At 40.5% G+C, this 26,199-nt stretch overlaps 2 long non-coding RNA genes across 2 annotated transcripts in view; both read left to right on the top strand.

Moving 5' to 3' along the window:
- LOC107033465 (uncharacterized) overlaps positions 1 to 26,199 on the top strand; it is a 282,054-nt gene that overhangs the window by 195,106 nt on the left and 60,749 nt on the right. The gene's annotated exons all lie outside the window — the stretch shown is intronic.
- On the top strand, positions 1,192 to 10,021 carry LOC140688787 (uncharacterized). Its single transcript, XR_012063611.1, has 3 exons — positions 1,192 to 1,230; positions 1,797 to 2,025; positions 9,867 to 10,021. It is a non-coding gene; the product is annotated as an uncharacterized lncRNA (long non-coding RNA).

Below are 26,199 nucleotides of genomic sequence, written 5' to 3'. Positions count from 1 at the left end.
AGAACAGACTTAGATGGGAAAGGGAAATAAACATGGAAGCAGAGATATCGGATAGGAGGCCGTATAGGGATCTCGGGGAAAGCTGGTGGCGCTTGGTCTAGGACGGGGGCACTGGACAAAGTGGAGGTCTTGGACATGTCCAGATTCACAGTAAAATCTGGACAAAGAGTGGCCAGGATTTGCAGAAGGAGTTGAGATAGGATGAGAGAGAAAGAGGAGTCAAGAAAACTTTAAGGCTTGGGGGCTGAGCAGCAGATGAATGATAATGGCACTGAGCAACATGGGGGAGACTTTTAGGAGGAGAAATAGGTCTGGATGCGTGGCGGGAATCAAGAGTTTGGCTTGACAGATGTTATGTTTGTGAAGCCTCTTAGGCAATATTGAAGTCAGTTGGATACAGGAGTCTGGATTTTCTGGGAGAGGTGAGGGCTGGAGGTGTAAACGTGGAGGACACAGCACACAGAGGGGACTTGGCGAGAGCACCTGTGAAGTAAGTGCAGAGAAGGGAAGAACCTCAGTGCTGAGAAATCGGGAAGGAAGAAGGGGATGGTCCAGTGAAGAAGCAAGAAACAGGAATGGGGAGAAAGGCTGAAGGGTGATGTCTCTCTGAACAAAGTGAAGGAAGAAGATGTGTTTAAAAGGAGGAGGCCTGTATGTGCTAAATGCAGCTGATAGATCAAGTAAGAATGAATGATAATTAACCCCCAGATTTTGAAATATGAAGGTCCTTAGAAGATATTAACAAGGTGTGGTAATAAGTTTCTAAAAGATCCTTTGCTTTTTTCAATCCCAACTCTCCATTGTCTGCTAATACTTTCCTGTCTTTCTCAGAAATCAAAATCCTGTGGTCACCTAAGTTGCAATGATTAATTCTTTGGAGAAAGCTTTTTACCCCCCCCCCCCCGCCCCTTTCTTAACTTAATGTGAGGGCTTCCTGCTCTCATGTCATTGTTCAAAATTCAGATTTTAGACTGTTTATCCATGATCACACTTTCAAGCATATATTACTTCCCACTCTCTGGGATCTCTGTGTTGGGAATTGTAAGTTTTGAAAACCAAATGCAATTTATCATACTAGTGTCCAAATATCTACTTCAAATTTCCTGTTATGACCACTTGCCAATGTTACTTCAACTATGTGCTTATTATTTGGTATCTCAATGTTTCAGAAGGACTGATTTCTCCGGAAGAGACAGACTAGTCTCCAGGTGTTTCCGGTAAATTGGTGCCGTAAGTAGTATTTCCTGGGGAAAGTTCATTGCCCCTCCTCCTTTTTCCCAGTATCTCAGTTAGCAGCTTGCTTATGTCATCACTGATTATTCAGTGGGAAAAATGAAACATTATGGTTCTCCAGATGGTGAAGAGGGAAAGACCTTTAGAAAGGGCAGAAGGTCAGTGAGTTTGTGTTAGGGGAAGCCACTGTTTTCCCCAGCACCTTCTTACTAACTGCCTGGAGCACTGACTGAAGAAGAATTGGGAAAATTCTGTATTTTAGTTGGTAGTTGGTAGAACTTTGTGGCTTTGGGGCTTGATAGCCCATGGTGTATTTCTAGGTGGGAGATTTCAGGGCACTGAAGACAGAAGACTTTTTTTCTTGGCTAGAATTTTTGGGAAATGAAAACTTTTCAGTATACGTAAAAAAAAAAAAAACCCTACTGCTGTGGGCCTGAGCATTCTAGCCATTCTGATTTAATCAACTCAGCTGCCATTTTGAGCACTTAATCTGTACCTAGCACTGTGTGAGGCCCTCTTTATTAATTTTCTCGCTTAATTTTCCCAACTGTCCTCTTAAACAGATACTACTAGCGACATTATAGAGAAGAAAATTCCCATGCCAAGCATGTTTAAGTAACTTTGTTAAAGGCACACAGGAAGTAAATGATGGAGACCCAACTTCCTGAATCCAAAGCCCGTGTCTACCATGCTGCACACCTGAGTGCAAGACAGACACATAGACAGCGAACCAGGGCACAATCTGATAAACACGCTTCTGAACACATTGTGATGAACCAGTGGCAGAATCAGGTAATGATCTTTGGAAAAGGCCTCAGAGGTAGGTTTTCTGCCGGGTGTTAACAGGTTAGGTCATGGCGTTCCTGACTTCTGGAGATGCATAAGCAAAGGCATAAAAATGCAACAGTGATAACTTTTGTGATCATGCACATCTCCACGAACTAGTAAACCAGTTGTTGAAAACCTTTCCGAAGTGGAATGTCACGTCTCTTTGTATTCAATTATCCATCCATACCCTTTGGAACTGGATATACACTGGTTGTGTTGGGGGTTGCTAGTAGTGTGCGTATCCAGAAGCTTACTTGAACAATCACCAGCAGAGAGGAAAACTCTAGGCAAACTCCTCAAAATCCTGGGCTATCAAGTTACCTAGAAGACCGAGAGTTGAGATATGGAGAAGAAGGGGGAGGCAGCAGGGCAGGTTGTCCCCCGTACAGTTCTGCACTTGCTTGTAAACATCTCTTTTGCCAATATTTTTTTATTGAAGTATAGTCAGTTTACAATGTTGTGTCAATTTCTAGTGTACAGAATAATGTTTCTGTCATACATACACATACATATATTCCTTTTCATATTCTTTTTATTATAGGTTACTAGAAGATATTGAATATAGTTCCCTGTTCTATACAGTAAAAACTTGTTTATCTATTTTATATATAGTAGTTAGTATCTGCAAATCTCTAACTCCCAGTTTATCCCTTCCCACTCCTTTTCTCCTCTGGCAACCATAAGTTTTCTATGTATGTGAGTCTGTTTTGTAACTAAGTTCATTTGTGTGTTTTATTTTGAGATTCCATATGTAAGTGATATCGTATGGAATTTCTCTTTCTCTTCCTGGCTTACTTCACTTAGAATGACAATCTCCAGGTCCATCCATGTTGCTGCAAATGGCATTATTTTATTCATTTTTATGGCTGAGTAGTATTCGATTGTATAAATATACCCCAGCTTCTTTATCCAATTATCTGTCAGTGGACATTTAGGTTGTTTCCATGTCTTATTTTTTGCCAGGATTGTTTGCCGTTATAATATAACATCAGAAAGGTAATATTATTTGACAGTCTGAAGTCAAGCTCAACAAGATTAATTAATGTAGGAAAGAGTAAAGGGCATTGCAGGTCTAGGAGATCAGAAAATCCAGTCCAAACCAAATCCAAACTGACTTTGAGATTAAAACAAAAAGGAAGGATGAAGCATCTAGGTAAAAAAATCTTATTAAAGTATCTCCATCTAGGCATCAATTGGGGAAGTGGCAGTGGGTAACCATAGTTACGAATATATGTGGTTTGATCCTGAGCCAAAGCCTTTCTGGTGCAGGATGGAACACCTCTCCTTTCCAAGGGTAGAACCACCGCAAGGGTGGGCAGTTTTGATTTCATAAGTGAGGCTTGTTTTATGTTTGGCCAGACTGAGAGAACGAAGCTGGAAGAGATAGGTGGAATTCCTAGATCTGAGCTTGCAGTGACTAAGATCACTTTTCCTGGATCATTTTTCCCAGTGGGCTTTGAGGTGCATTCTTGGCACTCCTGTGCTCTGTTCATTTGTTTCTTGCTCTGCTTTTCTCTGTGTTTCCCATGCAGTCTCTTATTGAAATGTTAGGCAAAACTCCACTGCATGAATCCTCACCAAATACTGGTTAGAACGTCTGCAGTGTCACTCGGTCTGAGCTAAGTGTCCTGACCAGTGCTCCTTCATGAAGCCCATGTAATTCATAGGGGTTTGGCCTTACTTCTGCTTTGCAGGGTGTCCCATGGAAAGGCACCTAGTTATGCAACTCAGAAGCTGGTATTTCCCTTGACTTCTGGCACCTGGACTCCTTCCCCAGCCCTTTATGGGTCACATTCTGCATGCTGACAAGATAGTGTGCTAATTACATTTTCAAATATAGCTATCTTAGCACTTAGACTGTACTGTGAGGTCCTGGTGGCCAGGGAACATGGGGGTCTGTTTTGATACTGTATGCAACACCTAGCATAGTGTCCAGTGCCACAGTTTGCACATTCTGTTGCCCACCAGAATCACCTGAGATGGTTGTTACAGATGCATATTCCAGGATCCCTCCTCCAGATACTGTGATTTAGTAATTCCAAGGTGGAGTCCTAGAACATACTTTTTTAAACCAGTTATCTCTGGGGATCATGATTATATGTTGAAAAACACTTGAGTCAGTAATAAGAACTCAAAAAACACATATGGAGTGATTATTGATGCCTAGGAATAAGTAGAGGAAACAGCAAGGAAAATTAAGATGTATTAATGTTGTTTCCTGTGGTGACTGCTGGCTCTCTTAGTGGGCATCGCTGTTGAACATTGCTGCAAAGTTCAAAGTGTTCCTTTGTGCCACGTCACCCGTTCACAGTTCACACACCTCTACTCCCACCTGCACTTGCCCGATTCATTCTTTCCTATCTTTCAAATTTGGACTTAAATGTCACTTCCTCCGAGACTCTCCCTAACTTCTTTAAGCACTTGAAGTAAACCTTTCCCCCACTCAGCTCTTCTTCTGTTGTAGCACCTATCTCAGTTGTAACTTTTTGTAAATAACACACACACAAATTATCCTTCATGGGCAGATGCAGAAGCTGAGATCTAGAAAACTGGCTGATTCGTAATGTCATAGGTAATCAGTGACAGTGTCTGCCTGTCTTCTCACCCCAAGTCTAGCATGTGTGCTTCTGCAGGACATTGTACAGACCAGGTGATCAACCCTGCTCTCGTGAGAGTGTCTACCTGTCTTTAGAATTAAGGACAGGATCTTATGATTAGTAACTCAAACTCCGTATTTCTGGAACTATGTCTTGAAAAAGTTTGTGTGTATCTCTTTTTGTTTCTTTAAAACTGTATCTTGGTTCTGCTAACAGTGGTCTTCAGAGTATGGTGGTCTGTCAACCCTCTGATAGCAGCTGTTGAGGAAGGCTCTTTTTAGGGAGCAATGGCTTCCCTTCTCCAACTCAGGATTATGTGGACAGAGTTTAAGCTTTGGATTGAATAGTGCAGCAGCACGAGAGGACATGTTTGGGGAGAACTCACGTTTCTGTCGGCTTGCCAACTGTAGGAGGTACTTCTCAGTGACACCTGCCCGCCTCTGCCGCTCCAGGGCTGCTGGCTAGGTCTTTACTTTCAGTGTTGGTGTGGGTTTTCTTATATTAATCTTTGGTGTGTGTGAGAACAAAAACCACTAATTCATTCTTCACAACTGATGAAACCTCATGCAGATGGAATTGTCAACATCCTTGTTTATCACAATATTCTATGCGTGCAGTTGGATCAGTTCTGAAACTTAGAGTTGTATAGATCCCTTATGAAGGTCTCCTAGAGATCTAAAGTTTCTAATTACGATAATTTATGTATATTTATGGCCTCAAATAAGAATTTTTGATGAAAATATTTAATGAAACACAATGTTGTCAAGGCTTGTATTAATCTTTTTGTTTAGAGTTTTGTTCTGTAATTTTTTTTTTTTGGAAAATATATTGTTCAGCATGGGCATGAAGAAATAGGTAGGATTCTTTCAGGGTCTTAGATCTACTAAGGTAGCCTACATTTTAAAAAGACTGCAAATCAATACCACAAATTATGGTGCCTCATTACCTATGCATTTCATTTCTTTTTAGATATTTCAGACTGTAAAGAATTTTACAGTCCAGTAAGGTTATAGGAAGTCATGTGATTTAATATTGCATCCAGGAAAGACTATTCCACTGCCTACCAACTCTTTTAGCAGACATGAGTAAGAACTGAAGAGGTAACCCCAGAGCCACCTTCTCAAGTTCAGGACCAGATCAGAGAAGGTGACATCCAGTCAAATTTAACTTTACCCTTGGGTGACCTACGGTCTATCATCATGCAGATCTGAACCTTGGTGCATGGCCTCACCTGGTTTCTGACTGAGTGGGTGGCAGTCATTCTAGAGTGATCAAACTGACTTTATTAAACTGAATCGTTAAGAGGGAGGCTGGATTGGTCCAGACATAGGTGAGCCAGGCAGCTCTCTGGATACCTGTGCACGTGATGTTATCATGTCTCTACAGTGCATCACAATGAAGGGCCGTGTCAGTCAGTTCTCCAGTCATATCTTTTTCATAATTGGGGACATGAATCTTGGTCTTACTTCTGCCAAAAGAGGCAATGCCCGAGAATGAGAATTGAGCAAACAACATCCTGACTGACACTGACCCATCTTGGTTTAGTAGTCTGATGACACGTGCATAGGAGGTTGCACAGCACACACAAGGCCTGAAAAAAATCCAACGGACAGTCCCTCTGGGTATGTGGCTCAGGGCACTGACATTATGAAAATGAATAGTGCACCGTGTAGCACTATTTACCGGGGTGAACGGTGGGCCCACGTTTTTAAACCCACGCCAAGAATTTGAATGTTCCAAGGAATTAAGGGGGCAGGAGGAGAGGGAAAGCATGGATTCTAAAAAGTGGGGAACATTTTTAGCTTAAAAACCAGAAAGTTCCAAAAGAGTGACGATGTTATAGTTGGTGAACATAGGACACCTATTTTTATACTAGAGTGGTACATAATCTACACTCAGAGGAAGTTCCTTCACATCTTGTGAAATAGATACTGAACAAGCTATTTAAAGACTGTCTTCATTTGAAGATAGTCCAAAGGATTAGTCTAATGGGCCTCTCACATCTCTCCTCACACACCTGGTCCTAACTCTGACTCCTGCTCCTTCTCCTGCATGTGACCTCCAGGTTGATCACATCACTCTGTGGATGAAAAGTATTCAGTGGCTCAGCATTACCTGTGGAAGGAGGTCTGAACTCCTTGGCTTTGCATTCATGATCTTGCTCATCTAACTTCATCCTGATTCTCAGTCCTACTCTTTGCTCTTCTCCCAGGGCCTTTCTGCTCCAGCCAAGGAAGTCCAGTCCTTGTTTCCTAAACTTCCCTAAAGCTTTTCCACTTTCTTACTCCTTTGCTCCACTCTCCTTTCCCCCCATTCTTACTCCTGTATATCTTATTCTTCTGTTTTATCCAAATGGTACTCTTTTCCAAAGCTCACATCAAGTACAGTCTCTTCCTAGACTGTGCTAACTCATAATTATGGTTATTTAACTATCTACGTATCTCTGATTATCAGCAGCAATCATTTGGCAATGTATTGCATGCACCTTGTTTTGCTACTTCTTTTTTTGTCACATGCCTAAAACTTCCTCCCCAGTTGGATTGCAAATTCCTTGAGGATAGGAAGCATATTTGATATACCTTCTTCTCTGCAGCATCTCCAAGAGTACTCTGCAGATAGTAGGTATTCAGAATAAAATTTCATCTAGAATCATTTTGGGGAGTTCAATGTAAATAAAAATGGCTGAATCATTCTCCCCAAACTTGTATATGGTTCTACGTTTCGATCTGAGATTCTCAGAGATGCTGTCTGTTTAAGCTCAGCATCTTTTGGCTTTGTTTTAAATTTTAACAGGTGGAATCCCCACAACCAGTCAACAGAAATGTGTCCTAAATTAATGTGGGTGACCTAACTAACTTTGCTGTGTCTTGTACAAGTTTTCTGTGTTGCATCAAAAAAAGCAAACGATTGGTGAAATGAGTAATACAGAGCTTCACTGGTTAGTCAGTCTTCCTATTCCGGAAGCAAAGACTTCCACGCGAGGCTCATTTACATTTGCGCCCTGAGAAAGGAAGTTTTGGGCTAAGTGTCTGTAGTCTCTGTTCAACATGCGTGTCCTACACAACCACATGGTCCTTGTAAAACCACCTATATCCGTTCTCAGACCCCACGTCTCGCCGTTGTGTTAATCATCACTGACAGCTGCACTTTTTTTTAAGCTTCTGAGCTCTTCTGTGGTGATGTGAGATGTGGTGGATAGTAAGTCTAGAAAATGCCACTTTAAAGGGAACCAGCCCCAATATAATGTTTACATCCCATCAAAAAGAGTTACTTGACTCCGTATCCATGTCCTCCTTTAGACTCTGAGTTCTTCAAAGTCAGGAACTGTTTCTTACTTATTTCTTCATCATCTCCTGTACAGGGACTGACAGAGTGCAGGTGCTCAGTGAATGTTTATTGGGTGAATATTTGGTGAAAGGATGAAGCCATCAATGAAGTGTGTATGGGAGGTGAAGAAAATTAATACTGTTCCCTCAACCAATGAATCAGTTGGCACCTGTATGCTGAGCTCGTATTTACAAGCTGTGGGCTTCAAAGAGTGCAGAAGAAGTATGATAAGATAGCCTCATTAAGGCTCACTTTTTACCCAACTTAAAATGAAAGCAAGTAGAAAGACAAAGTATGAAGAAAAGAATTGTCTGTTCTCCCCTAATTCCTTTACTGAGTATAGATCTTGTATGGATGGTCTTATATGTTTGAATGCTTGTTTCTTCACTTTATCCCATTATTTCAGAAGGCACAAACTAATGGTTTGTCTTCCCCTCTTGATGTTTGAAAAAACAGAAAAATTCTATATCAATATTCAGATGTCTATTCTTGAAAAATAACCAACTGTGGGTCAGCATTTCGGCAGAGCAATGAGTATCTGAACAGTAGCTGCAACTGTTCCACCGGGCATGTGGACAGTATTTGCAGTCTGTCACTACATACATTTTGAGACACTTGGAACTATACAATTGTAGTTTCCACTACACATGGGTTTTGAAGAATTCTTAATTAAGTTTAGAATGGGAAGGGGCATGGAGGGTGAGTAACACATGAACTAATTTTTAATTTAGCTGTGTACTTTAGCTAGGTATAACAGAAACGGCATTAAATTTGGGTGTTTTTGGTTTTACTAAATTTGCCACCATTTAGCTTTGCTCATGTCTTCAAACACTTTGGACCTTGTTCTCTTCATTTGATAAATGAGGTCACTAAGGCTGCTTTCATTTTGACCATTTTCTGATTTTTTTAGTTAACCATCCAAAGAAATGGCATATGAGATGGGAGAGAAATCTGTAGGGAGACAGGAATGAGAGGAAGAAGTGGAACTTACAGGAGGCAAACTGACATTGAGTCCCTACTTCCCAGCTGCTTTTGGCATTGTCTCCTTGAATCTTCACTCACACATCACAAGGTAGTTTTATTACCCCCAGTTTATAAATAGAGAGCAAGGCTCTGAAATTCAGGAACACACTGTAGGGGCAGAATGTGTGCCCTGGTTTCTTTGATCCTCAACTCAGAATGCTTCTAGCCAACCCTGTTGTTCTGAATGCCTTTCCTTCCATGGAGGTTGGGCTGGTGATGCAATAGCTTTATATAAATTCTGAATGATAGGGTGAGATTAGAATGCCGTGAAATTTTAAAATAAGGGAACAAATATGAATCACCTGGCATGAAACCAAGTACCTAATAGGTGCTTAATAAACATAAAGCCTGCTCCCTTTTGACTGCCTTAAATTAGAAAGCCATTGCATTCACATAGTTGGCTGGGCAAATTCACAACCTTAGATAATTAATAATTGAAAGAATTAATAACAATAAAATGTGAGTGTTTTCTATTACAGAGGCAAATAGCCATGCATCTATATGCAGGTATCTGTGAGCATCCAGCTATGTCTTTTCCTCTCTCAGGACACATACCCCTTTGAGTTTGAAGACTCGAGCTGGGGGCATAGCTTCCTTAGGTCAATATAACGTATTTACTATAATATAATAATAATATAGTTGCTACAGTTAAGATAGTTGCTATTTCCCATCACTGACTGGAATCACTGAGCTCATTATGTGTATGAGCGGGAATCACCATAGCAGAGAGAATCTAACGTAAACGTTGGCATAGTGGTTAATAAATATACTTGGAAAGGGCAGTATAACAAAGCTCTTTGGTCTCCAAGGTGCTAACACAGACTGAAATAATAAACCGTTCTGTTTTTTGGAAACCAGGAATGTCTCGGGGAATCCTGGAGAAGGGAAACAAAAATCTCTATGAGCCCGTCAAGCCCAAACTGTTGCCAAACAGAATTAACTCAGGTAACGCGGCCACGACCCTACACGTCGCCCATTTTCTCGTGATCGGGAAGCAGATTTTGCTTTGCACTGGTGAGTTGTAGCCCAAGTGAATTCATTATTAGTGATTAAGAGAAATCCTCAGAAACAAAAAGGGGTCTCCTGTTTAATGATAACGAAGGAACCTGCATTGATGGCAGGTCATGGGAGGAAACGCGAAGGAAAGGGCCAGGTAGAGAAGATGCCTGTCATTGGTTTGATGGGCATGTGTGACCTGCTTCCGTCCTGAGGAGGGTGAGCAGGACCTGAGCACCAGCTCCTTGCCCCCGTGGGGGTCAGGGATGCAGCAGTGCGATGAAGAGGAGCCTCGCCCTGCACCTGTGCTGTGGGACCCCTTGCCCCGCGAACAAGCAGCCTGTGCCCTGTAAATTCAGAAACAAAACCTCTCATTTTCATTGCCTGTTTCTGTTTTTCTTGTCCTCTAATGCCAGAGGAATTCTTTAGATTTAGAAGTGATAAACATCAAGAAAGTAGAATTTTTCTTTAACTTTAAATGATTTAAAATGAGAGAGCATCAAATCTGATCATACTTGACCCATCAGCCTGTCCACAAATGTCTAAAGAAAAATGCATGTGATTTTTATCTTAGTATTTCATTTAGCTTGAATAAAATGAAACTAGTTCCTGGGTTCCTGGTGTTTTGTTTTGTTTTGTTTTGGGTGTGGGGCGTCAGGGAAGGGAATTAAGTTTACTTATTTATTTATTTTAAATGGAAGTCCTGGGGGTTGAACCCAGGGCTTTGTGCTGCTAAGCGCACACTCTGCCACTGAGCTGCACCCTCCCCTCAAAACTTGCTATTTTTCTTAACCCGTGAAGTCCCCACACTCAGTGCAAAATCATCCCAGTGTTAACTGAACCAAAGAGCTCAAGTGTTTTACTATTCAGACAAGGCTGTTTCTCCTGTGGTGTGTGTTGTGGGCCACAGTGCAGTGGGCCGGTGACACAGGTTGGGAAAAGAATTTACCAGAGGCCAAGGAAAGCCAGGAAGGTTTACGAGGCACACTGCCTGTAGGCGGCAGCAGGCCACACAGACCCGAGATGCCTGTGTGTGCACTGAGGGTGGGCGTGCGGGGTCTTTTATTGGGAGAGGGGGCTGCGTGATCGACTCGTGCACAGGTCCCTGCTTGGCTGTAAGATCTGTCAGGGACTTCTCTGAACACTAGGATTTATGACTTTGATAAGGGCAGGATGTGAGACCTGTCCCCTAGGGTATTGTGAGCCAGACTATCTTGTGGGGTGGAGAGCCCTGCCAGGGTAAACCCAAAGAGATGTTTTTATCCTGCAAAATGCAGGCATGGGACAGGTCCTAGAGCGAGGAGTGAGGGTTAGTGTGTCAGTGGCTCCAGGCACACAGAGAGCCCAGGGATGGGGGTTTTATGACTCCAGAGAGAGAAAGAGCGCCAGCCAACTCCACAGTGTGGATATCAGAAGGCTTTTGAACTAATTTTTTTCACTCCTGTAATTTCTAGCTTGTCATTGTACAAGCCAGATGGAGGCACAGAGTAGAGAACTTTAGAATTAGCAGTTCAATGTAAACAGTGCCAGCAAGATGAAAGATGATGGAATTTTGCTGGCTAATTGTTCATCCTTCCATCCACCAACTTAGTGGCCATGCTTGTCGTCAGCCCTGCCCTTCCCGAGTGTTCTGAGGTAGAGCCTCCAAGAGACAGATTTCTCAAGTTCAGATCAGACAGTTTGATCCTGACCCCAGACGGCTGTGGGTGAGTTCTGTTTGGAGGGAATGCTCCTGCCCGTGGTCCTTTGTTGACTGGCCGCTAAGGAGTAGTGTTGTTTCCCACGTCTCCTCATTCTTATCATTCAGACGGAATGAAAGCTGAGAAAGTCGGCGTGTGGAAGGTTGAAGATGAGGGTTCTTTACCTTGTAAAAGATAAGATTTTACTTAAAGTAAAGTAGTACGTTCCAGACAAATAAAGGGGAGTCTGGTGGAAGGCTGTCACACTGAAGGGACAATTAGACGCTCTCTTGGAGCAAAAAGACTCCAAGGCCAGCCGTGCTTCCTGTGGGACCTGTGATCATTCTCTCATGGCGTCGGAAGTGAGGAAAGCCCAACTGTGGGAAGGGGTTTCTCCCCCTTGTCCCTGTGGGTGGTTGTGAGGTGGGAGCAGCTGGAAGTCAGCATTAGAGATACTTGTGCACCCACTTCCCCAAATCTACTGTGTTTCCTCAGTGCATCACACTGTGGGCAGAGTGGGGGCAGGGCCTTATTTTCTGTGTCAGTCCTAGGGTTTGGGAAAAGGGTCCAGAAATACAAATTATTGACAAATCAGAGATGGAAGAAGGGAGTGCCAGTACAGTTTAGACTTCCTGTCTTATTTGATATTTGGATGAGACCTGGGGCTCAGAGAGATTGGGGAACTGGTCTGAGGTTGCATGGCTGGAACATGCAGAACCAAGTTTTGGACTAGTATCTGTCCACTTCCGAAGTGTACACTCTCTCCACTTCATTGTCCTAAACAGCAGGATATAGAAAAGGCTGCCAAGCCAATCAGTGGGCATCTTTCCTGGCGAAAAAATCAAGCAAACAAACAAATTTCATTTCATACAATGGCTTGTTTAAGAAAGAGATTATGAGCAAGGTCTTCCCAAGAAGGCTGCTTCTAACTTTTGCTTCTTGGAGACATTCTTAGAGTAAAGGGTGTCTGGGAAGACTTGGACGGTCCTGGAATAACTGTTATGACAGGTGTAGCTAGGGCTGTGAGGTGACCTCCTGTTTGATAGGATGCCTGAGGTGATTATATACATGTACACATACAGGCATGTGATTATATTACATATAAATTATTTAGTAAGTCTGTTGAATTTTAAAACATCTCAATCAAAAACTCCGGTTCTATGTCTAAGAGCCCATTCTGGGTTGTAATTAAATAGATTTTGAGGGTAGTTAGAGCAGTTCTTCTCAGATTTCAGGGCTCCTGAGAATCCCCTGTAGGGTTGCTAAAACACAGTGTCTTGGGCCAGCTCTGCATTTCTGGTGCAGGGCATTGGCAGTGGCATCTGAGATGTGCACAGACAACAAGCCCTCAATTGTGCTGATGCTCTGGTCCAGGGACCACGTTGGAAGGAGCCTGGCTGAGAAAGTGAGCAGGGCAGTAAAGAAGAGGGACAAATTCTGAACATCTTTTTGGTATTCCGGCTTTGTCAGCTTGGGAATGAGACTAGAATTCATTCTTTTTCTTTGATAATTGCTTGATTCTATTCAATTCAATTCAGGAGATAATTTTGAGCATCTTCTCTTCCAAACATGGTACCATGTCCTATGGATGAAACTGAATCTTAATTTAGCCTTTTCGGAATTATTCTGCTTAGCGTTAATTCAGATGGTTAGTCAGTCGGTCAGTGTCTTTCATCAATTTTTGAAAAATTGTGGCCATTATCTCTTCTTGATGAGTTACTTCTCTATTTCCTTTGTCTGATTCTCCATACTCTCTCCTTGTGAAACCCGTTACGGGTAGGCAAGTTTCATATTGCCACATAGATCTTAGATAGTCAGTTCTTTTTCTTTTTTTTTCTTTTTCCTTTTTTTGTATATGTATTTTTCTTGAAGTGTAGTCAGTTTACAATGTTGTGTCGATTTCTAGCATACAGCATAATGCTTCAGCCATACATAAACATACATATATTCATTTTCATTCTTTTTTTTCTTTTTGTGCGTCAGTTTGGATAATTTTGATTGACCTGTGTTCAACCAAATGGCTTTTTAAAATCTGTGTCATTTTCAAATTAGCCCATTGAATAAACTTTCTATGATACTACATTTTTTATTTCTAGTGTTGTTTCTTTTTTTCAAATAGTTGCCCTCTTTTTTTACTGCAATTCATCATCTGTTTTCATTTGTTTAGTAACATTTCCACTAGTTTCTTTAGAACATTTATTGAAACATTTTAAAGTCCCTGTGATAATTCCATCTTGCCATCCATCTGTGGGCTTGTTTCTGTTAATTATTTATTATTTTAAATATAGATCACTTCTTCTCACTTTGGATGTCTCAGAATTCTGGGTTTTATGATGGGGATTGTAAGTAAAAGAACAGGACAGACTGAAGCAGTGTTATTTACTACCCCCTCCCTGCCCAGCTCAAGCCTCTTTTTTGCTGTCAAGCCTCTAGCACAGGCAGCTAAGTCGGCACAATCTGATTAATGTCAGCTGCCTCTGCTTTGCTACAGCTTTAGTGAGATTTAGATCACCACTGTCTTCAAACGCTTTGAAGGCTGGATCAGGACTTTCCCTTCGGTAGGACTTGGATCTGAGCTCTGACAAGATCTCAAGGTTCTCATTATGCTTTACAGTCGAGTTCCTTTCTGCACGTGGGCTGCTAGCTTTTCGGATTGCTCAGGGCACTCTTTGTTATTTATTCACACTCTCGGTTTCCTGACCCTTGGGAGAATCTCTTTTCATCTTCCCGCCTCACCACCAACCTTCAGCAGCAATTACTTGTATCCACTGAGAGCCTGAAGTGCCTCAGGCAGATTTTTCTTGCCCGGTCCCTGGGCTTCAGTGGGCTGCTTCTGTGGGGGAGGGCCCAGCTGCCTTGCCCCGTCCCCGGCGGCAAGTCCATCTGCAGTGATGCTCGGTGGGAAAATGGCGGGTGGGCGAGGACTTGCTCCGGGGCCCAGACCGCTAGGGACTCCAAGTCATCACCAGCCTTCACACAGTCACCAAGGCATAATGGGAAGTTTGGGTAATTTCTTCTTACTCTCATCTATGGTAGCTTCCTCCTCTTTCTACACCATTCCCTCATGGAGGAAAGCGGGTTGGCTCACCTCTCTACCAGGAAGAGCCCACCAGTTTTTGGAATTTGTTCCTTTAGGATCTTTTCATCCTCAACTCTGATTATTTTTAACTATGTTTTTGTAGCTTATGCAATATATCCTCATTAGGGCTGTTCTCCCGTGACTTTTCCCATGCTTCTTTACAGCACAAGTCCCAATTCAACTTCATGGCAATTACAAATAATTTAATAAAGGCTCTTACTTGAGTGGAATTAAGGCAAAGGATGTTTTAAACAAATCCATAACAGATGAAGGTTAATTTTACAGAAGTTCTTTATGGTCAGGAAACATATCTTTGAAAAATTCATAGCCCAATACAGAATTAAAAATTTGTTTTGATAGAATGAGAGAAAAAGTTGATAAGAACAGATCACTAAAACTTGTAACACCAACAATGCTATTCTTTTTTTAAGGCATATTTATACTTTGTCTCATTAAGTAAGAATATATATATATATATATATATATACATATATATGTGTGTATATATATATATATACACACAAACACACATACATATACATATGTATGCACATACACACTTATATATAATATATATTAAATTCTTGAAAAAGAAATATTTTCACCTCACTAAATATTAATGCATACTCATAAAAAATCAAAAAGCACAGGAATATGTAAAATACAAAGTATTTCTTTAATCTTACTCTTTAAAGATGATCATTGTGAACTTTTTGTATATATATTTCCATGTTTTTAAATGGTCTATATACAGAACTACCTAGATTTTTTAAAACAAAATAGAAATTGCATTAGGAATTGTGTTTTTTCCCTAGATGATTACAAAGCAAATACCAGATAATTATATCATTTCTCCTGTACATATTTCAATATAAATCTCTAATAATGACTTTTTAAAAACTCAATTTAGTATTTTATCACAAATAACATTTTATAAGTACTTACTACCATATCATCTTTTAACCAGTCCATGTTCTATTTTCTTCATGGTTCTAAAAAAAAGTCTTTTTACAGTTATTTGTTTGAATCAGGTGACACATTATTTGTAGTTAATTTGCCTCTAAATACCCTTTTATAATGTTATTTATTTGTTAAAGATAGTACTTCATTTGTCCTGAAGAATTTCCCACATCTGGATGTGGCTGATTTCATTCACTTATCTATCTGTTTGTCTGCCTATCTAGCTAGCTAGCTATCTATCTCATCTGTTATCTGTCTATTTATCTATCATTAAAGGAACCAATGGCTGTTAAACTTAGCTTTTAATTGTAGATTAATCATTCTTAATTTTTATTTTTCCAAAGTATCACTTAACCTCACCCAATTCTGTTCCTTATGTTATTATTTCTCCCATATTTCTCAAATGTCTGACACCCTGCATGAGCTAATGCATGTCCTTCCACCAGGGTACCAAACTGGTGAAAATATTAGCAGTTACACTACCACCAGTGCTAACGTCCATCTAAGCTCCACCTGCCATTCGTGAAGAGGTTCTAATTGCCAGCTAGGGAACAAGAGATTTGGCTCTAAAATCCTATCTTAGCATTTGCTTTCTTAGACCAGACATGGCAGTCATTGCTTGGAACAGGTTGGGTCTCATAGGATGCAGACTTCGTGATGGAGATTAGCATCTGGGGTATTTATTAGGTAGTGCTCTTGGGAGAAGAAGGAGGAGGTGTGATGATGGAGAAGCTGACCTGTGATCAGTGTCAACAGTGGCTTCAACAATGAATGACCTTATTTCCATGGTGAGCTTTGGCCCCCTGCTGACCCGAGTTGTACCAAGTTGAAGCAATGGTTACCCTGGAAAAACAATGTGAAATAAACCATATAAAGGAACAGCAGAATAGGTCATGCATAGTCCTTTCCCTTTTATTAAATCAATTTTTTTAACCTTCTAGTAGCTATCAAAGATAACCAATGAGTGTGTGCTGTTTTTGTGTGTGTAATTACTAACTCGTGATTTTATATACACAAAAGATTTATTTCAGGCTTTTCCAGTCATTTCTGTCGATGCCCAAACTGTTCCACAAATGAACCAGTGGGAGCTGCTCTCATTGTCTCCTCTGTCGCTTTGCTTTGACCTCTATAATCTTTGACAACTTTCTTGCTTTGAAGCACAAGATGCCGCATATCTATTCAACATATTTTTTCACTCAGACTCGGACTCAATCAATTTCCCATGGAGAAAAATAAAGTTCTGAGACCAGAATCGAAGAGGTGGTCATTGCTTCAGATCTGTCACTGCTTCTGAAACGGCTCAGTGAGCAGGTATTTACATAATATGCATTTTTTAAGAAGATGAATGTAGATGTCTTTGTCAGGCTGCTGTAACAAATACGATAGACCATTGGTTAAACAACAGCATTGATTTCTCACAGTTCTGGAGGCCAGGAAGTCCAGGACCAAGGTGTGTTTATGTCAGTAATTGTTATGCAAAAAAGATTCTTTTTTTTTTTCATTTTAAGGAATTGCTCAGCTTTTTATTTCTGAAATAATTATATTGTTTGATTATATAAGGTTTTTACAGAGTCCCAAAGTCAATATATATAGAGACATCCACTTCCTATTTCTGTTTCTTGCCCCATAGTAACTATTTTAAAATAGCTTTTGGTTTATCTTTCTAATTTATATTTTTATTCCCTATTTGAAAGCATTTTTTTTAATTTGAAAATTAGAAGAACTTTCAAACTTAGTCATATACTTGTTTGATCTGGCCCTGTAGTTGGACAACTATATTAGATAGAAAACTGCTTCATTTTGTGCTAGCAGAGACTCAGAGAATCAGACTTCTAATTAGAAAAAGCAAGTGTTATAAATCTTCAAGGAAAAATATTGGAATATAATAATAAAAATAGAAATGAAATCATATTCACACAGTGCTTTTCAGCTTATACAGCAATTTCCCTATGAGTTTATTAATTTGATTTTCACAACAGTTTTATCACTTTATCTCCATTTTGCAAATCAGAAACTGAGGTCTGGGGACAAAAATGCTTTGTCCAGGGTCTTGCCAATTACTTGTCAGCTAATTGCTGGCCGAGGTAAGGGAAAAATTCAGGCCATCTGCCTCCCACCCTACGTTGTAATGCCCCTGCCTCTCAGATTTCTTGCAGAGACATCTGTATTTGCATCTTGTGTCTTAAGCCAGGGCTTCTGTAGTTGTCCTAAGCTATTCCAAGTAAGTTTTCAAAGTAGGAAACCCTCCATTCCCTTTCTGAAGATTCACATACAAAAGAACATTCAGTCAAGTCTCTGAAAATTTCAGAATTTTTTGTAATTTGTATAATGTTGCAGTTTTGAATGTTTCCTGATTTTAAAAGACCACAGAACATCTCCCTTGCTCCCCAACCCCCACTCCAGACTAAGCCTGAAAACATACCAAAACTCTAAGACTTGTTACTGTTAAAAGCATATATGAAAACTAAAAAAAAAGTGCAGTATACTGTATATATGTATTTACATGCAATATAATGTGTATATGCAGTTAAACTGTAATAATTCTACATAATAAAACTGAAAAGGAAAAAAAAAGCATAGATGAATGCTCTTCATGGCAGCTTTAGTTAGCGGTCATTCTTTTGACATAAGCCACGCTTGAGAATTGTATTTGGTTTATTTAGATGGACATCTACGATGTGTCAGAAGCCAAATTTTGAAGATCAATTATGTTAAAATTTGATTCAGTCAGTCCTTTAGCAAGTTCATCAGGCCCTGATATAATTTAAAAAGGCATTTATTTGTAATGTTTTCCATATAGAAAAATTTACCCATATTTAGTTAACAGACTGACAGGAGAATCTGTAGCAGGCGTCAGTGCTTCTGTGTGTCTGTAGCAACGAGAAACTGTGATGGACCACGGCCTCCCCGGAGCCTTCTGCATATTCTCATCTGTGATGAGGTTAAGTTGATGCTGGAGATTAATGAATCTGAAGACAGAAGGAAGCAGCATTCACCACGGGAAAACATGCTCTACACTAAAACAGAGGTGAGGGTAGACGCAAGCCAAACATAGTATGTGGAGCTCTCAAGCCCTGAGATTTTAGGAAATTTATGTACAAAGTAATAAAGAATGAATATATAATTACTTGAGATAACACGTTATTCTTTATTGTCTCAATTTTTTTGTTATTTTTGTTATGATTATTTCAGATCCACTGACCTTTTTAAACTTCTTTTTTTAATCGAGATACTGGGGATTGAACCTAGGACTTCGTGTGTGCTAAAGCATGCACTCTACCACTGAGCTATTTCCCCTCCATAACTGACCTATTTTTGAAGAATATAAGGAGTGCTACTTGAAAAAAAGAGGAGGGACTTTTTAAATTGGATGTTTTTCTCCATTCTTAATTTCTGCAAAATGTCCTTGAGAATTTAAACTTTCCTTAAAAAGGTTTTTCAGAACAAAGTACAGTTACATATAGAAGTAGGAAAAAATGGCTCTCTGGGGGCTAAATTGAAAACACTGTTTTCTTGGATGAGTTCTTAAAGACAGTGGGGCAATTAATTGCAGGATAGATTTTTTTTCCCAAGATGATGTCAATTTTCTCATTCATCAAGGGTTACAAAATTACTATTGATTGAGTGCTCTGAATTCTGATAGTCTCTTCCGGGAATAAAATCCAAATGTAGCAAATTCTAGGTCCATGGAGTGGCTTTCTAGTACAACTGTGATAAGTTTAGTATTAATACAAGGAGAGCTATTTAGTTGTTTGTTGTGATGCAGTACTGGTGGGTTTTAGACAACGGGAGGAATTTTGGAGATAGATGTGTATGCCTGGAGGAGTATAGTACAGAAAATTTTTGTGGTAAATGGTGGTACTTGAGTCGAGAAGTGAAAGAAAGGAACCCTTGGGTAGCTGGGGAAGAGCAGAGAGCGGACCACGCAGGAGGGCTGTGTTAGCAGAGGCAGGAGAAGGTACCTCCCCACCTCAACCCCAGTTGATTCAGGGTTGATTCATTGCAAGCATTTCCCTTTTTTTGTGTGTGTTCATGAAATAGCAGACTTGGGTGTGGGGTGTACTGAGGAACAGTTTGGCGTTTGAAGGGAGAAACTGACATAACTGTTAATGCACCAAGAAGGACACATTTCATCTGCGTAGTGTTCGTGCTCAGAGTGTTTAAACTGAGGCTAATCATCAGAACAGTCCAAACTGTAGCACATTCTGGATGACCACTTTAAACAGACCTTTAAACATGTCAACGTTATGAATGGCAAACAAGGCTGGGGAACTGTCCCAGACTAAAGGAGACTGAAGAGACATGACAAGTAATTGTGATGTGTGATCCTAGATTGTAGCCTAGAGAGGAAAAGTAAGTTTTAGAAAACAAAGGACTTTATTGGGATCATTGGGAAAATTGGAAGTTGGCCTGTGTATTAGATAGTGGCATTGTATTAATGTTGTATTTCCTGAGTGAGATAATTGTATTGTTATATAGGAGAAGGCCTTTGTTTATAGGAGACTCACATTTAGGGATGAAGTGTTATAATATCTGCAAGTAATCCTCAAATGGCCAGCACACACACACACACGCACGCACACACACCACACACACACACACACAAGAGAAACAAATACAGCAAAAGATTAACAGTGAGAGAACCAGATAAAGGGCATATGGGTCTTTCTTTTACTGTTTTTGCAACTTTTCTGTAGATTTCAAAATTTTCAAGATAAAAAGGAGAGAGAAAATAAATTTTCTGTGAACATTTGGATGTTCATAATTGTTTTGTTTTACAACTTCTTTTATTTACTTGATACTCATTGAAAACTCTGTTAGTAAATGACCTGATGGCTATATCACTAGGTTTATGGTGATTATTTTTGCAGAAATATTTGCTTTGTGATCATAAGTAATGCATTTTAAGGTAGTGTGATTGCACTGTAATCTTTGAAATGATTGGATAACTATGCACCATTTTTTCTGTTGAGTGATAGCCTCAGGTAACATGGCAGTCTTTTAAAATGGTCCAAATCCTTACCACCACTATAAAACATCTTCTTGTAAGCATTCCACTCTTTTTAAGTGTTCATGAAAGAGGATAGATTGATTCACTGTGAATAAAGAATTCAGTACACATGTATTATATACCTGTAACTTGGCCAAGTACAATTCTTGCCTTCAGGGAACGTATACAATTACAGATATATGCCTGGCCAGTATGCTCCAGGAAGTATGAGGAACAAAGGGATGATGATTTTCATCTGCCTCAGGATGAGAGAGGTGGTATGATTTTCTGATAACAGTGAGATTTAGAGAAACACACTTGGATGAATTGCATTGAGGCCAAAGATCTGAGCTGTTCCCGAGGAATTACGGCTTCCAGAAACTGCCAGCAATGGATAATTCTCCTTATTGAGAGTTGTCCCAAGTGCCTTCCCCCTTAGTCATGCTATCTGAAGAGTTTGGGCCGTAGCAGTTCTTTGGTAACCTGCTCTCTGCTAGCATCTGGAAGGAGTCATTTTTTAATAGGCTTTCCGTCTACTAAGATGGTTAATAATACCAGCTCAGACAGTCCTAGTCACCTTCCCTGGCAGAGCTTGTAGGGGTGTGCTGACTCATCCGCCGTTTTATGTCCTGTCCCCATTGTGATCTTGAGCACACATTTTCAAGACGACTTGACAGGTGAGAGCCAGGCTCTACCCATGGAACAAAAACAAGTTAAATGTTGCACAACCTAAAAACTTGGCTGTGGAAGTGCCACACTCCAAATAATAAATCTGCCATTCTGTGTGAGAATTATCAGTTCATTTCATCTGGTTTTACCTTCCATGGGGGGAAGTTAGCATTAAGAAAATTCATCTCACCATTCAGCAGGATCCAAATAATGCAGCCACAAAATTAAATTAAAATCAGCATCATTGTAAATTGAAATCATGGTTCATTTTACCATATAATGCTGATAATCAAAGAGAATTGATTGGAAGGTAGATATTGAGTTGATTTCTTTAAAACATTCTGAAGCCTAATCATCCGTAAAATAGGACACAGAGAAATACAAAACAAAAACTGTAAAACAAACAAAAACCAAAAACCACAATTGTGAGGAAAGGTTTCATGGTCAGGATGGGAATTCAGAAGCCGAGTAACAGGTGGGTCAGGTGTTCTGTTGACTGCAGAGCCTGGGGTAGACCAGATGTGCCATAGAATGGAGCGTCCCAAAGTGAGAATTGGAGTGATTACATCCAGCATGTTTGGAGATGGAAGATCACACACCAAAGAAGAGAGCAGACATGGAAGATTAGGAAAGGCAAGGTCTAAGGACTTAGAAGAATAATTGTAATCTACACAATATTATAGAAATGATTAAAGAATTTGATTTCAGAATGAGGATACTGGGAACTTTAGTTGAATAATTCAATTATTTTCCAACAAAATTAATTATTTCCATTCTTATTGGAAAATTATATTGAAATGCCTTTATGCATATATTTAAAAAAAATTCTAAGAATCAACTAGGTCTCCATTTCAATGTCAGATTTTGGGAAAAGAACAGCAAATTAAATCCAAAGAATATATGACAAAGTACAAAAATAATGGAATAGAAGAAACACGCAATAAAAGGGATTAATAATGTCCAAGTTGCTAAATTGAAAAAATTAATAAAGCTGCTGAACTCAGCAAATGTTGAATGTAATGGTAAAAAAATAACTTCTCAATTCACGTCAGGAACAGGGCTAGGATACTGCTGTCACTGCTTTTCTCCTAGTATACTGGTGGCCCCAAGCAATGCGATAAGGAAAAGAAAACACTTTAATGTTAGCAGAGGAGGAAATTGACATTATTTGCAGAAGGTATAATCATATACACAGAAAATTTGAGATTTTATACACATAGTATCGATTAATAATTAAGCAAGCTTGTTGACTATAGCCAGTGTACAGAAATCATTGCATTTATATATATATTAGTAATATAGTTAGACATTAAACTTTAAGAACGAGATACAACTTAAGGCAGTATAAAAAATACTAAGCTCATTTATTCTACTCTCTCTATTTGTTGCTGCAGCAGGATAAACTGAAAAATATGGCTTCCACCCACATTCAAAAAAGCAGACCAAGAATTTACTGCCTTGCCTGGTATGTACTGATTTTTCCACTGTACTTGTCTGCCCTCTGATGGTTGTAGAGCAAAGTCCAAAGAAAAAAATTCCACAGGTCAGAATCAGACGATTAGTTTTTGAGAAACTATTATCATTATTTTTTAATTTAGCCTGGCTCTCTCTGTGACGTGTTACCAAGTCATACGACACATCAGTAGCCTAGACATCAGCATGCACCTGCCCGATGCTGCCACAGAGAGTGAGGTCCAGGGCACAGGATTTTTACCTCCATCCTAAATTAGAAGACTAATATCAAAATAATTTATACGTTGATAAAAATGATAAAAAAAACAATGGAAACAAGTCAAAATGATAAATACAGATAAAATTTTGGAGCCCTTGCTCATTGTGCTAAGAACTTTCTACACGTTACCTGATTTTACTTACACGGCAGATTCGGAAGCAGGTCACCATTTTACAGTTAAGGAAGCTCAGGCTTAATGTGGTTAAGCAAGTTGATTAAGGTCAAATACATGATATCACTTATACAGGGAACCTAAAAGATAAAACACACTAGTGGATGTAACAAAAAGGAAACAGACTCAGATATGGAGAACAAACTAGTGGTTACCAGTGGGGAGAGGGAAGGGGAGGAACAAGACGGGCCAGGGATTAACAGGTACAAACCACCGTGTATAAAATAGCGACAAGGATACATTGTATGACACGGGGAATACAGCCAGTATTTTACAATGACTATGAATGGAATAGAACCTTTAAAAATTGTGAGTCACTACATTGTACACCTGTAATTTATAATATTGTACATCAACTATATCTCAATAAAAAAGTTTTTAAAAGATCAAATATAAATGATAATAATAACTAACATTTCTAAAGCAGTTTCTAAGTGCCACGAACTCTATTAAGCTCTTTGTATGTCTGTGTTAGTCCGGGCTCAGGATAGGAAACAGAAGCTGCTCCAGAGACGTAAAGTGGAAGTGAGTTAAGGCAGCAATGAGGTCCTTACAATCAGCGGATGGAAGGGCCACAGACATAGGTTCTGAGGTGGACCTTCTGGGACAACCGCCAAAGCGTCCCAGACCCGACTCACCAGGAACTCCCACCTCTGAGGTCATCCCTGCTGTAATGCCACAAGTCTCACGACACTGAAAAATCCGGAAAATGGACAGACTCCACTCCAGAAAACCTCCTAGTTCTAACACGGTGCTTGCCAGCAGAGATGGCCAAGCACTGAAGGAACATAGCCTCTTGCTCACATCCAGCTTCTGCCTCTGATTGACAGAACACAGTTCACGCCCGGAGCCCCTGCGGCAGGGAGTCGGGGAAAGGAGATGTTTGGCTTTCCAGCGCAGTGGACCAGGAAAGGCTGGGAGTGGATGTGGGGCTGTGGACCACATCCTACAGAACGTGTTGTCCTGTTCAGTCTCCGCAGAGATACATATTTTTGTTTCTCCACTTTGTCGATGCAGAATAGAGGTGAAATAATATGCTGGCAGGTCAGGGTGGGAAGCTATGGCTCTTTTATTCCAGGCACAGCACACCCCACTATCCTGATGTCATGAATTCTGTGTTAGAATAGTGTGGAAACAGCCCTCACTACAAACACTTTTTCTTCCTACTTTTATCAGGACGAGAGGTGGATTCAAGGAGGAATGAAGGAAGAAGGTGCCTTCCTGTTGTCTCCTGGGGGGGTTGGCTTCCAAGGCTTGGGGGAAAAAAGATGTAAAATCAAAACGCAGCCCTCCTGCTGTGTTCTTGCAGGAAAAACAGACATGTTCACTGACATGAGTTTGCTGGGCAAATGGGCTCCATGGCGTTGCTGGCGCTGAAATGTGGATGCGGCTGGCAGTTTAGGAGGACTCAAGGTGGGTTATCTGCTCAGAGCAGAGGAGCATGGTGTGGTGTGGAGGGGTAGGTGCTGTTCCTGTCCGTCCAGGCAGCCCCTCCACGTGTTCACCAGACGTGATTCTCCGGCTTCAGAGCTGGACATGGATCCACATCAGGCCAGTCTGACGTCTCAGCTCAGGAATGAGACCCTTGACAAAGGACCCGAAGGGACTGAAGATAGACCTGAAGCATTTCGTGGCAGCCTTTGAGGCAGTTATTTGGTAATTATGCTTTAAGGAAATGCCCACGTGTCCTACAGTGATTCCCGGGCATGTCCCGATTCCTGTCCTTTCTGAAGCACAGTTGTGCAAAAATATAAATGTGTATTTCAAGGCTGGTTGAAGACACTGGCCTTTGTCCTCATCCATAAGTGTATCAGAAGCACTTGGGGAGCTGCTAAAAACCTCATGAGTTAGTGCTACACCCTGGTGGTTGCGATTTAATGCGTCTGCTGGATAGAGTGCGACTCAGGAGTGCGTATTTTGAACATTCTCTGGCGTGGTTCTAGTGTTCACCTAGTTGGTCATTGATCATTCACCCACGTGAATCATTAGCCTGACATGGATAGCGCTGCGATCTCTCCACGGAAACTGAAGACAGGAGTTATCATGGTGAGTTAAATAAAAGTAATTCATGAGTTCATGACATCAATTTCCTGGATTAGAAATAGCTCCTTTGAATTTTAGGAACTGGAGATTTATAAGTGTCAGAATCAAGGATTTGTAGAGAAATTAATTCTTGCCTTTTGAAAGGTGCTCAGCATTTTTTTAAAAACAGAGTGCCTATAAAAGAGCTGAAGTGCCCTCAAGTGGCTAAACTGTAAATTACACTTTAGTGAAAATAAGGTTTACATGAAAAAGATGAGCAGGGAGGGAAGAATTCTTCGCAGTCCAGGATTTTGAATTCATGCAGTTTGAAAACAAGATGTGGAGGCCATGAGATGTGCCTTTTATCTGAAATTTCCTGCAAAAACTGGTGGTGAATTATCTCCATACCCAGACCCCAGGTGCACCAGGGATATATATCACCTTAGAAGGTCCAGACTTCACATCCAGGTGGGTTCCCTTGTTGTAATCTGGACTGGCCTCCCCAGACTTGCTTCCCATTGGAATACACGAGGATGCTACCTTCTGGGTTGACACTGAAAAATAATCACATATTATCTTGCATCAATTTATCCAACAAATACTAACTCAGGAGGTATTTTGTGCCAGCGTTGCTCTGGGCATTAGGATACAGTGGTCACCTAGACAGGAGAGATCTCTGCCCTCAGGGATGTGTGGGAGGAGTGTATAGAGAGAAGACAACACCCAAATCATACCCAGCCCACCTCACCAGCACCGCTTAATAATAAACACAGTCAGTGCGGATCATTTACTTTGAAGGCAGTAAACGTGGGGGTGTGACAACCTGGTGGGTGTGCTGGGACCTTTAATAGGATTGGCAGGGATGGGCTGAGGTGCCATTGGAGGTGAGATA

This window comes from Vicugna pacos, chromosome 23 (genome assembly GCF_048564905.1).
Source record: "Vicugna pacos chromosome 23, VicPac4, whole genome shotgun sequence".
In the NCBI taxonomy this organism is placed as follows: Eukaryota; Metazoa; Chordata; class Mammalia; order Artiodactyla; family Camelidae; genus Vicugna; species Vicugna pacos.
Note: the sequence above shows the minus strand (reverse complement) of the source record. Positions and strands in the feature narration are given on the sequence as shown.